The sequence below is a fragment of the Pseudopipra pipra genome, chromosome 22 (genome assembly GCF_036250125.1).
Source record: "Pseudopipra pipra isolate bDixPip1 chromosome 22, bDixPip1.hap1, whole genome shotgun sequence".
Taxonomy (NCBI): domain Eukaryota; kingdom Metazoa; phylum Chordata; class Aves; order Passeriformes; family Pipridae; genus Pseudopipra; species Pseudopipra pipra.
Window position 1 is genome coordinate 4,390,089 of NC_087570.1, and position 12,463 is coordinate 4,402,551.

At 47.8% G+C, this 12,463-nt stretch overlaps 1 protein-coding gene and 1 long non-coding RNA gene across 12 annotated transcripts in view; one reads left to right on the forward strand and one right to left on the reverse strand.

Annotated features, from left to right (window-relative positions):
- Positions 1–12,463, reverse strand: part of CASZ1 (castor zinc finger 1) — a 276,669-nt gene that overhangs the window by 172,482 nt on the left and 91,724 nt on the right. The gene's annotated exons all lie outside the window — the stretch shown is intronic.
- Positions 10,924–12,199, forward strand: LOC135425850 (uncharacterized). The gene is made up of 2 exons (XR_010435780.1): positions 10,924–11,237; positions 11,771–12,199. It is a non-coding gene; the product is annotated as an uncharacterized LOC135425850 (long non-coding RNA).

Sequence of the window (12,463 nt, forward strand, 5' to 3'; positions counted from 1 at the left end):
GAAGGTGGGAAAACAAGGAGTTAAAGTAACCTGACCAAACTCAAACAGCAATTTAGGCAGAGCTAGAAGATAAAATTTCTGTTGTGCTCTAACCACTAGGTTATCCCCTTCTTTGCTAAACAGACTCCACAGTCTAAAGGGAAAGTGCTATTTCCACTTAAAGACTGGTGTTTTGGGGGGGGTGGTAATTTTATGGTTTTTTTAAAGATGACACCCCACAACAGGGAATCTGCTCAGTGGGGGTCAGTCCAGGACCAGCTTCGGTCACTGTCTGGTTCAGAGACAGACTCGTGGAAAAGATGGCCAGGAAAAACAAGAGCATTTTCCTGCACCCTGAAATAGCAGGACAGTCTGAGTGTACCCCCAACACACAGACCCAGGAGTTGAGATGCCCTGTAGACAAAACAGCCCAGAGTCCAGCTCTAGACCTGCCTGCTCTGCTGTAAAGGCTGGAGGGTCATTTACAGGCCAGAACAAAGTAGTTACAGACAATACAAATGCACAAATTACGTACAGTTACAAAATCTGAAAGAATCCCAGATAAAAACTGAGGGACAAACTTTTCAGGGATGACAACTAGAGGAAAGAAGTGCATGCCTTTTCAGAAATCTGTACTTACCTGGAGCAGGAAGCAACCATAAGTTTTGGGTGCAGGAGCACATCCTGAGACACATTCATCACACAGTTCTGTGAAAACCAGTCCTCACACTGAGCAGAAACCCAGCAGGAAGCAAGAAGTCCCTAGTTCCCTCTAGGTAAAAGCACTTCAGCCCCACCATTTGCTGGGAAAGTTTTAGATGACATTCCTTTTCCAAGTCCAAGTGAACTGCTTTTTACTTTGGTGAAGCTCAGCTCTCTTTCAAAGGAACCAAAGCTGAAGGTGACCATTGCTAATTTTTTTATCATCATTTTATGAGCGTGTTAACCTTAATTCACAAATGCTCTACGGAGTGAATTTCCTTCTATTCCGTTTTTCATCCTTGATTAGCAGTATTTCAAAGACATGGATTTTTAAAAATGTGTACAAGGAGTTACCTCATCCAAACTTGTAATGGCTTTGTGCAGAGCTATCTGTTTTCTACAAGATCCACATAAAAACAAGATTGTTATCAATTAATTTGAACTGAGCCAAAATAGCTGTTTCAGTGCAGGCTATCAGTTTAACTACTGCATCTCAAGTTAAACAGGTATAAATGTTTTATACATAAAAGGCTCTAGATTATAGAATACAAACACATCTTCTACTTTTTCCCCTTTTTCAGCACTTACACTCCAAATTCCCTTTGGGAATTGAGGTGTTGGACAGTGGGAAAAACGTCAGTCTCACATGTGCATGAGGAGGTCACTTTGCTCTCATGTTTACAACACAGAGTTTGGAAAACTCACTTCAAGTGAGAACCTTCTCCCCCTGGTTCATTGCTCAGTGGGTATTTTCCATTCAAGATTTTTATTTCTAAAGATCCTCCTCTGTTTTCCAAACCCCAAGGTTTTATGGAGGAAACACTCTGCCCTAAATCATCATCTCCAGGCCAAGGAAAGCTGCTTATGATGTTCCTGCTTATTGCACACACAAACCTCTACGTGGAGATTCTTAATCTTCACCCACCCAAGATTAAGGCAACGCAAATGACGAAATCGATACCGATACAGAGGCAACATCTATTACAGTTCCAATGTTTTTGTTATATTTTTTTCTAAACTCTTAAAGCAGTATGATTTTAATGTGATTGTTATTGTTTATGCAATACAAACCCTCTGTTGTTTGATGCTGTGGGAACTTATGCAAATCCCCCACTTTCCTTATAGAAACCCTTCCTCTGACACCTCTTGTGAGTAAAGGAAATATCTGAGTGTTTGCAAGCTGAGGATCCATTTATATTTAAGGCTCCATTACTGATCAAGAGGCAAAGAGTGTCCTTACAGTGGATATAAATTATAGTTATACTAATTTTAAGGCCCTCACTCCCTGTCCTAGTGATGTAGCAGAAGAGCTTTTGAATAAAGGAGATTCTTCTCTCACAGCAGTTTTGGTTCCTTTCTTTCATTAATCAAAACCTATTTTTTACATATATATATAGATAGATACACACACACGTGTGGTTTCTCTCTATATGCATGTCTGAATACCTCTTTGAGGTTTAACACTCCTGCACCCAAGATTCAAGCACAACAAATCAAAAATCATTTTGCAAGCAACTACAACAGGCATTTCCAGAAGTTACATCACATAACAAGTCACGCAATTAAACTTTAATGAAAAAATAAAAACAAAAACACCAAGCAGCCCCTGGTGCTTGCTTTGCCTTTCACACAATCCATCATAAAAAAAAAAAAAGCAGGACGTTAAAATGGAAGATCCTCTGACTAAAGCTGTGCCGTAAACAATTTTTTCCTAATGAATTCCACCTCTTTACTCCACTGAATCAGCAGAGCCGGATGGAATTTCTCCCTGCTCTTCCTTCTCTCTGTATAAAAGGATGTGCTGCTGATAAAACTAGTAACCCATGAAGATCACTTCCCCGAGGTGAGATCCTCCTGCCAGCAGAGCTGCTCTCGGGGGTTATGGTCCAACACCCTCCCCAGCCCCTCGGCACCGGCGGGACGTGGGTGCTGTGAGGGGAGAGCTGCTGCAGGCAGGAGGAGCAGAGAGTCCCACATTTCTCTTAGGAAATGCTCACACCAGGCTCTTCCAAACTGCTCAGCACCTGCAGCTCTGGAAGGCTCCAGCTGGAGCTGAGGCATTAAACACCTCTCCCAGCAGCGCCTGAACCTCGACACGCTGCTCCTCTCCCTCAGCCTCACCCTCTGCTCCTATTTTTTCCACACCTGCAAATGATATCCCTTTAAAATCAAACCTTTCATTTGGTGTCTGCTCAGATCCTATCATTTGATGAAAGGTAACTGGGGTTTACACAAGGACAGGGGAACACGGAGGGGTTGTCGTTTCCAAAATACAGTTTGGGAAGGCAAAAAGGAAGCAGCACAAGTGTCACAGTTGGACCATAAAAGCCATTAAGGCCCTGGACGAGGGAGTTCCACGGGCTCCACTTCTCTCACGGCTGCAGAAACAGGACTTTGCTCAGTGAGGAATAAATTCAAGCTCCAACAAAGTAGGACAAATCCAGCCTTCCTTGTCTCTTACAATCTTTTTCTTCCATTAGGATTTATTTTTCTATTTTCTACAGTGTGTAACAAAACAAATCTAAAATCAAAATAAATTTTAGAATGTTTGATGTGATTTATTTGTCACCACGTATTTTTCCCACTGTAGCTCTTTTGAACAGTGAGATAATCAGTTTGTTTAAGGCTTTGGTTTTCCTGAACTAGTCCCCTAGACCATTATATCTGGACTCTTAATACTGCAGAGGGAGCATAAAATACATTTAAAATTAAAGTCAGTAAAATGCACAAGAAAAAAATGAATTGGGAAAGTGTCTTTGTCATACTTTTGTCTTTAAGAATTTTTTCCCTGTTCGTATAATAAAGTTTGGTCTAATCAGTGACATTATTCTTCCCCTTACCTGCCAAAAGGGATTTCAGTTTTTAACTAAGGCTGAGTTTCCTTACTGTATTTCAATTATTTTCAGAGAAACCTACATTTGGATAGGTTTTTTTTTTTCAGTTCACTATATTGTATTACAAAATGAAAGATCTGTCCATAAGAAAAGAATATATTTTTTACATTTGCAAAGCACCTTTCCTCCCCAAGTGTTCATGATAAAGGCAAGGTTGGTGCCATGGAAGTGCAGCCAGCCAAGTCTCACCGTGTATGGATTTACCACCATCCAGAGCATGGAAAAGCTGCTGTCCTTTTCCTGTGCTTCCCAAACCATGTGTGAACCAACCACAAATGCATTGGGGTTTCTCTTCTACACCCATCACCTCCCCCTGCTCTGAACCTGCACTGGTGAAAAAGGGGCAGCACATTTGGTGAGGGTGTAGCAGCTGCTGTGAGAGCACAGCACTCACCCCTTTAGCATGAACAGAGAAGAGATCCCATCAAACAGGAGCTGGGCTTGGCTATGGAATCTGGGATTAGACATCTGGAAAACCACCTGAGGAAGCAGGCTTGGGAAGGCAAGGGGGCATTGAATTCCTTATCCTCCCTGCCTGGTGAACACTTCCAGCCATCTCAGCACAACCTCAGGCGTGTAGAGACACAACCTGCCCATGACAGAAGGAAGGGTGACAGCAGGAGGGATGGGGAGAGCAGGACAAATGACACGAGGTGGACGAAGACCAGAAGCAGGTGACAGGTACAGCAGGGCCAGAAAGCAGAAGGTGCAATCTGGAATCCACAGAGCATCTCAAAGTAGTGCAGGAAGCCACATTCCACCCTGAACCAGAGAGCAAACCTGGGAGCCCAAAGTGTGGGTGCAGGGGTGTGGTAAGTCCTCAGCTGGGAAGGACTGGCTTGGCCGTACCAAGCAAGACAGTCTCTGGCTTCAGAGACCAAACACAGCCCCAGAACAGCTCTGCTAACTCAAGGAGAGTTTTAAACACTACCCTAACTCCCTAGGTTAGAAAAAACTTCCTGTTTGCAGTCTGGAGCTTTCCAGTTTCCTTGAGGATGAGCAGTGATGAGTCCAAAACACCGGTCTGATAACGAAACAGAAAACGAGAGAAAGCCTGTGGGCCTGGGGGTTCCCACGACTCCCTGAGCTGAGCAGTTCTTCCTGCCTGGAGCCAGGAAGAGTTGCCCAGGGAGATCAAACCTGCCTTGCAAAGTCCCAAATCCAAGTCATGCAAATTCCAGCCTTCCTCCAAGCACTGATACCGGCACAGGGACTCTGACTTCATCAGATGGATGAAGGAAATGGAAAAAGGAGGGGGGACCTTACTGCCTACACTCACATACACACCCCACCTCAGGCAATGGAGGGGGTGTGAATAATGGAGCAGGTTCCACAGCCAACAGCATCCAGGGTCGAGTCAGTAATCCCCTTTTTCCATTTCCGTTTGCTATTTGATGTAATTATAGTTTTTGATTGAAATCCACCCGGAGTGTAACCCCTCTGCTTAATGCACTGTTTAAATCCTTGGGTACACAACCACGCTGCTCCCCAGACTCGCCTGGAATAGGAAACCATTTCAATGCCAAAAATAAGTCTTTGCTTTCTTTGGTAACGCCCTCAGTCTTGGCTCAGCCTCTGCTACACCCACCAAAGGAGCAGGGCAGGGAGTTTGAGAGGGCTGCCCGATACCACCCATGGGCTACTGACTTCGTGCTAGAACTGGAACCTGCAAGAGGGTTTAAAAACTTTTGAAGGCTTTCTTTAACACCAGACACAAGGAGAGGTCACACAGTGGTACGGACAAAGGACCTGGAGCCTGGCCTCCACTTTCCCAGTGGATCTGCTGCTATCCAGACCATAAATAGTAACAAGCCAAAACTCCCTCCTGCCTTCGCGTGGGGTAAACAGTGGTTTCTGTCCTGAAAGGCCTCCTGAGGATAAAACAAATAGACATTCACAGTCCAAAGGAGAGCTGGGAGATCTACCTCCCTGCAAAATCAGATCTCTGGAGCTGGTTTTTCCTCTCCAGTTCACTCTGTACCACTTGGCCAAGAATGCAGGGCAACAGCCAGACCAGGCAGCCAGACACCAAACGAGCACCTGAGCAATTACAGCCCACAGGAGGAGCAGCCACAGCAGAGTGACTGGGCTGGCAGCAAAGTCCCAGTACTGCTGGAGAGGACTGCTTTGGGATAAGCAGTGTTTGAGGTGCCCATCAGTCTGCTGGCTATCAGAAGGAACAGGGTTCTCTGAGCACTTCACACCCAGTCAGTACCTCTGTCACTGTACAAACACCTGGTGTGGTTGGGGAGGTACATAATACACAGACTTGCTTCAAACAAGCATCTCAGGACAATGAGCAAATGTACAATTTCACTAAAATCACAAAAAAAATCTTAATTCTCCGATTCAGGAGAGACTCAGCATGGCTCCCTTCATTCAAGTGTTGTGTGAAGACTGAGGTGTGAGCAAGGTGGACATCAACAGAAAACAGTAACTCAAAGCCTTCCCCGGCAGGGGAACGGGACCTCTGGGATTTGAAAAAAGGGAAGTTACAACTCCTGTTCCACACCTCCCTTTCCACAGGGAGAACGAAGCCCTCACAGTTACCTCGTGAGATTTTCAGACCTGTGGCAAAAACTCAGAATAAGTCTAAGAAAGCTGCTGGGCTTTGGATGCTTCTACACCCTGAGACACCTCCCTCCAAGAGGCACATGGCCAGCCCAGTGCAGGACCTTTGGAACCAAACATGGCTCTCTGGACCCGATTCTTGTGGCTCGGTCTTTATAGGATCATGAGAACAGCACTGTTATAAACAACTTTACAAAGGTGAAAGGGACCAGGTAATCTGCCCATCCCTTTCCATTTGGTGCCCAAGAGGAGTCCTGGGTGAAGGAGGAGGTCACTGAACCAGCCTCCTGGGCTGGAGGCACCTTCCCTGGCAGTGCCGTGACTCAGCGGTGAATCAGAGCCCGGATGGGCCGGGCCACGGCAGGAAGGTGAAGGCAGCACAGCGAGAGAAAGAGAGAAGTACAGGCAGCATGGGAAGTGTGGGTCCCCTGGGCCGGAAAGCAAAACCTGCCCAAGGCTCCCACACTTCTAGGAACTGTCTGTCACTGGCAGCATCTGTTAATCAGATGAGCCCCAGCTCCTGCACCCCCTTCACGGGCAGCGCGGGCACGGCCGTGTCTGGGGGCACCCCCTGCCCTGTTCTGCCCCTTCCCGACGCCCACGGCAGCTGGAGCTGCTCACCAGCACAAACCTGTGTCTCACCAGCTCTTCCCACTCTGCTCCAGCCCTTCTGCTCAGTGGGCACAGGCAGGCAGGTTTTTTTTCTCTCTCCTCATCAGATATCTCTGTCTCTCTGAAATATTCAGATGATTTGGTTTTGTTCTCTTCTCCCCCACATCAAATCCTCCCCCTGCTTGTGGAAGCAGTGGATTTCACCCAGGCACAGGAGGCTAATTTACACCCTTCAGGGTTTAAAATAGCAGTGGCGTAAATGAAAAGTCCAATTTCTTCAAATTTGCATTGTAAAACCATCCTTCAACTTCCTTGAAATAAATTTTACTATTTTATTAGTGCAAACAAAATGGTAATAAAACACTAATACAGCGCCTTGTATCCAGGGGAAGAGCTAAAATTAACATAGACCGAGCAGTGTTTGCTATTACATTCAATTACCTTTTTACTTGAGATTTACATTCTCATCCCCTTAATCTCCATAGTGGTGGCTTTGAAATCGTTCCCCACAGTCATTCCTGTGCTCGGAATGGACGGCAGGAAAGCCGCCACCACGGCTCCTGCTGCCAGCACCCCCGTGCCAGCCCCTTCCCTCGAGACCCCTGGGCAAGTTTCCCCGGAGCGCCTCCGGAGAGGAAAGGCAGCAAGTGTGTTCACCTGCCTCTCTGGGTCTCACTCGGGCCCTCATTTCCAAACTCCAGACAAATACACGAGCAGCAAAAATACAGCCCGTGTTCTGTAGCTGCCTTCAGTCTGGCTCTGGAAACTGCTCCTTAATTCTCAGCCACAAGCTGTGTTGGAGGCAAGTTTTATTATCTCCATTGTGCAGATACAAAAACTAAGGCAAAGACTGAGGACCAGCGTCGGAATGTGGCAGCTCCTGGTGTAAATCTGGAGTAGCATATTTTGTAGTGGAAGTGTTCCAGCTTTTGCCTGGGACTCACTGAATTCAGTCTCTGCTCTGGAGTTATTTAATTGGGATCATGTCCTGCAGCCCAGGGATCCCAGATCCCCAGGCTTAGCAGTACATTCAGGAAAAGAGCAGCTCCAGGGCTGTGTGATGAAACTCAGAGGGAACATGCACTGAAAAGAAAGGTCGCTAAGGATCCATGTCCCAGTTAATGCAATACAGGGAAGCCACTTCCTCAGTATCAGGGGAAAAGTTTTCACTGGCAGCACCTTTGGATTACTTCAGTGTAGTAGGCATGGCAGTGACTTGGCCATTATCAGAAGAATCCCCAAGACACCACAGGAAAGTATCCCATCAGTCCAGCTCCACACAGTGACTGATACTCGGCTCTTCTTTCTTCCTTTTCATGTACTGAACGTTGGACACCTCCCCTCCTCCCAGCCAAGTCAAAACATTTAACCATTCTTTGGGGAGCATGGCCAGTACCTACCCTACAGGTGATACCCACAATTTTGCTCACTAATTTTGACACAACACTTCGTGATACCTAAATGAGATAAAAGAGATTAATTAAGTGCTGTGTAATATAGTTCTAACCTGGCCAAGAAACGCCTGAACAGCCTTTCAGCCTGGACTCCTTGCTACCCAGCTATTCCAGCATTGCAGGACCACTGCAGCACTGCACAGAGGCAACAGCTAAGAAGTAATAGAGCAGTTTGGGAGGGCAGCAGGCAGCGTTCTCGGGAAGAGCATCTGAGAGGAACAGATCCCTTGAGTGTCACCCCAGCCCAGCTGTACTGAACACACAGCACGTGGCCTGCAGGCAGGTGCCTGGCAGAGAGAGCCTTCACCACCTGATTGGATGGGAAAACACTTGTAACTGCTCCTGCCAAGTTCCAGGCAGCCCAGCAGTGCTGTGTGGCCCTGGCTGGACCCATGGTGAGCCCCAACTAACCGGCTGTAACGGCCCTGCTGAAACCCAACCCCACCAGGATCCATTTTGTCCCACACAGCAGAAGGTCACCAGCGCCCCTTGGGCAGCTATCCCACAACTCCCAACTCTTCTTTTGGAAGAAGAAGGTTGCAGGCGATTCAGCAAGAGATTTTGTGCCAACCTGCAAAAAAGGGAGGTCTGTGTCCTAGCGCTTGGTGGTACTCAGGAGTCCCCCAGGCAGCATCCCTGACAGCTGCCTTCATGGCTCTCTTTGTTTTCTCATCAACAAAACCCTCTGGTTTCTGCATTTTAATCATGATTTGTCTGCCTAGCCCCTAAATTGCTCATCTGTCTCTCCTCCTGAGAAGCAGGGTCCTTCATCCTTCCCCTCTAGCCATCTTGATCTTCATGGCTGGAGGAGAAGGATCATGCAAAGCATGTATAAATGATAGATAATGATAGATATATGATAGAATAAATGATAAATCCTGCCCATCCAAATAACAAATGTGTCCCCAGGAAACCTTTCATCTGTCCACCTTCTAGAAAGCAGCACACAAAGGCCCTTGCGCAAACAAAATTATCACAAGACACCTGAGCAAAACAAAAAACCCCAAACAATAAAGAGTAGGAAGAAGAAACCTGCCCAAGGGAACAGGGCTGAGGTTGGTTTCAGCTGGTCTACCCCTTTTTTCTGTTCTCTTTCCCCCGCTCCCCTGAACAAAGGAAGTTTGTTGTCAGGTTCAAACATTTCCTGGGCCTTGTCCGAGTTCCACCTTGTTTTCTTTTTCTCTTTTCCCCACCTTGTACAAATAAAGCAAAAACCAACTGGCACCACCTGTGATGAAAGGACAGCTAAATGCAGAATTTTATCTTTTCTTTCTTTTCTCCCTCCTCCTTTTTCCCTTTTCCTTGGCCAGAAGTTTTGGGCAAAGGACAAAAGGTATTGTTGGGTAAGCACAATTCCAGGGGCTGAGTCACGCTCAGACACCGAAGCTCTGGCTGCTGCTGGGGCACAATAAGCCAAGCCACTGCTTCACTAAATGCAACAAAATGCCAGCAGCACCACTGCAAGCTCTGCCAGCCCCAAAGCACAAGGGGCAACACAGAAATTCTCACAGCAAGAGGAGGCGCAAAGAAATCAAATAAAATCCCGGTACAAATATCTGCACCTAAGAGATCTCAGGAGGAAAGAGTGTCACACAGCAGGGGCTGGATGGGCTCCTCCCTGAAGACAGTAAAGGTTGTGAAGGTCACAGTTACAGCAGTCACTGCCTTCCCTTACAAGAGGGAAGGCCCAGATGCTCCTGGAGCCCCGAGCACAACCCACGGGGCAGGGGGGGCTTCCAGACACCCCCCCACGATGCAGAAAACCATCAACCCATTTCTGGCTGCAAATTAAACGGTGCCCCGAGCGGGCACTTGCTCAGAGCACGTTCTAAAGCACACTGTAGACCCTGCAACTCAATGGTGCATCTGGGGGAGCTGGAGCACGGGCTGTTTGTTTATTTTATGATGCACTTTGGTCTCTCTCAGTTGCACTGTTATCCTACACCTGTTCGCTCCCCTTTCTCCGGGCTGATAACAGGCAGCACGTTGTGCAGTGGGGGCCTGGCCCAGCTCTTTCCGTGTTTAATGAGACACGTGGATTTGGTTCCAGACTATCAATAGTCAGGGAGAGGGAAGAGGCAGAAAATTTCCCTCAACAGGCATAATCAGTTCAGCAGAATGATGTGGAGCAAGGTCCTCATACGGATCGAAAGAGGACGAATGCCTTTGTTGATCAACCCTCCCTTGGGCAAATCCGGCTTCCCCAGAGCAGCCCATCTCCCTTGGGAATCCACACTCACACAGGGTGTTACACTGCTGCTCTGTTTCCCCAACACACACACAGGCCTGGCCTCTTTCAACAGTTCTGGCACCTTTTCATGGCAGACCCCATGACACACGGAGGCGGCTGAGAACAAGGAATCATGCTTTTCCAGGAACGGGGAATCCAGATTTTCTGGTTTATAAATTTTCCCATCTGGATTTGTTTTGCTGTTCATAGGGTAGATCACCAGAGATAAGGAGAGAAAAGTAAAGAAATATCAGAGCAGTGGCAGCCCCGACGGGCTCGGATGAATTTCGTGCATGTCACAATCTCCTGTTTGGGCAGAAATTTGAATGCATTTTCCAGCAGCAACACAGATAAACTGGCATCTCCCCCAGGGACTGTTTCAGTTTCTGCTGCTGCCTAAGGGTTCTGTGACGTAGGAACTGAGGAGCTTGGACATGCCCACTCTCAAGACTGACTCCATAAGGACATGGTAACTTCTGTGCCACTTGCATGGCAAAAACTAAAATCAGCTCAGGCTTCTTCGTGTGAAGCCCATTAGAAGGGCCTATAGACAAGCAGGTTATTACTTGAAACAGCTGCAATGAAAGACTGTTGGGAAAACCCTGCACAAGCTTCCAAGTGGCATAGGAAGGAATGAGTAGGTCATCTCCACGTAACAGAACCAATAGCTTCACTCCCCTCCATGGCACAGGGCCTGTTGGAGCCTGTTCTCTGCAGGAGAATCCCCCAGGATTGCAGCCAGATGGTGTGGGAACAGACCTCCCAAGCCCTACCAAGTCATCCCTCTGCTCTCAGGTGAGACGAGGCCCTACCAGGACCTCTCTGCCCACCTCTGCAGCTGAACTGCAGAGGCGCTGAACTGGCTCCCAATGCCACCGGCTGCCCAGGTACAGAAAGGCACCTGTGGACTAGAGCGAATATGGGCCTGGACCCTAAAGATCCTGCAGGTCAGAGCATCCTGAGGAGCAGAACCAAGGGGCCAGGAGCTGTGCTGCTGTGCTGTTTGCCCTCCCCTGCCACCCCTCAGCTGAATTTACACAGCGAGGATGGCGCAGCCAGCGCGGCGCTGTCAGCTGGGAGCCTCTGCACACTAAGCTCCTGGTTAAATGTTTTCATCAAAACCAGAGCGAGAAAGTGCAGAGCAAACACCACCAATTAGTGGCTGGGATGAAGCGTTCCTGCCAGCAGATCTGGTGAGAGGGGCATGAGTCACCTTAACCCTTTGGGAGCCAGAGCCAGCACAGCTCCACAGGGGAGAGGAGGAAGATGGGAGAGGAAACCTCTCACAAACCTTTTATTTGCCACCACTCTTTTTCATGTATTTGTAGGAAGTTGAATTCAGGAGCCAACACTCACTGTGCCTGAAGCCACATTATCCCCATAAACCTCTGCCCTCGCTGTTCCCATACCTGGAGGAGCCTGAACCAGGCAGCCCATCTGCCCCAGTGACGATGGGCGTGAGGTGGTCAGAGAGCCGGGCAGCAGCCCAGGGCAGAGGCTGCCAGGAGCACACTGAGGAGCTCTGGGGTCAGCCATCCCTCAAGCCATCTCTACCTTCCAAGCCCATTCCAGCAAACAGAAAATATGCCATCAGTTTTGCTGAAGCCAAGGGGTCAGTGACAGTAACATGGCAGTACTCGATGTCTCGTTCCAAGATAAAATGATTTGTCTCGGACCAAATGCTGCCCCGTCAGAAACATAATGAAATGGCTGTTAACTGTCCAATTTCTGAACATGTAAGAGGTGATCAAAGTTAACTGTGTGTCTGGGCTAAATTCCCCTTCAAGGCAAGCAACATGCTGCTGTTTGCAGCAGGATTCAGTGCTGACAAGCCAAAAGTTCAGCTTTCTAGGAGTATCCAACATTGCAACATTAGAGGTGTTTAGAGAGAACCATCCCTTCCACAGCAACAAACCCTGAAGTCAGAACTCTCCTTTTGCTCCCAGTCACTCAAGCAAACACCCACTGACTCCAGCTCAGCACAGGACTGAGCAGACACTGCAGGAAGGGCCCTGGACTGC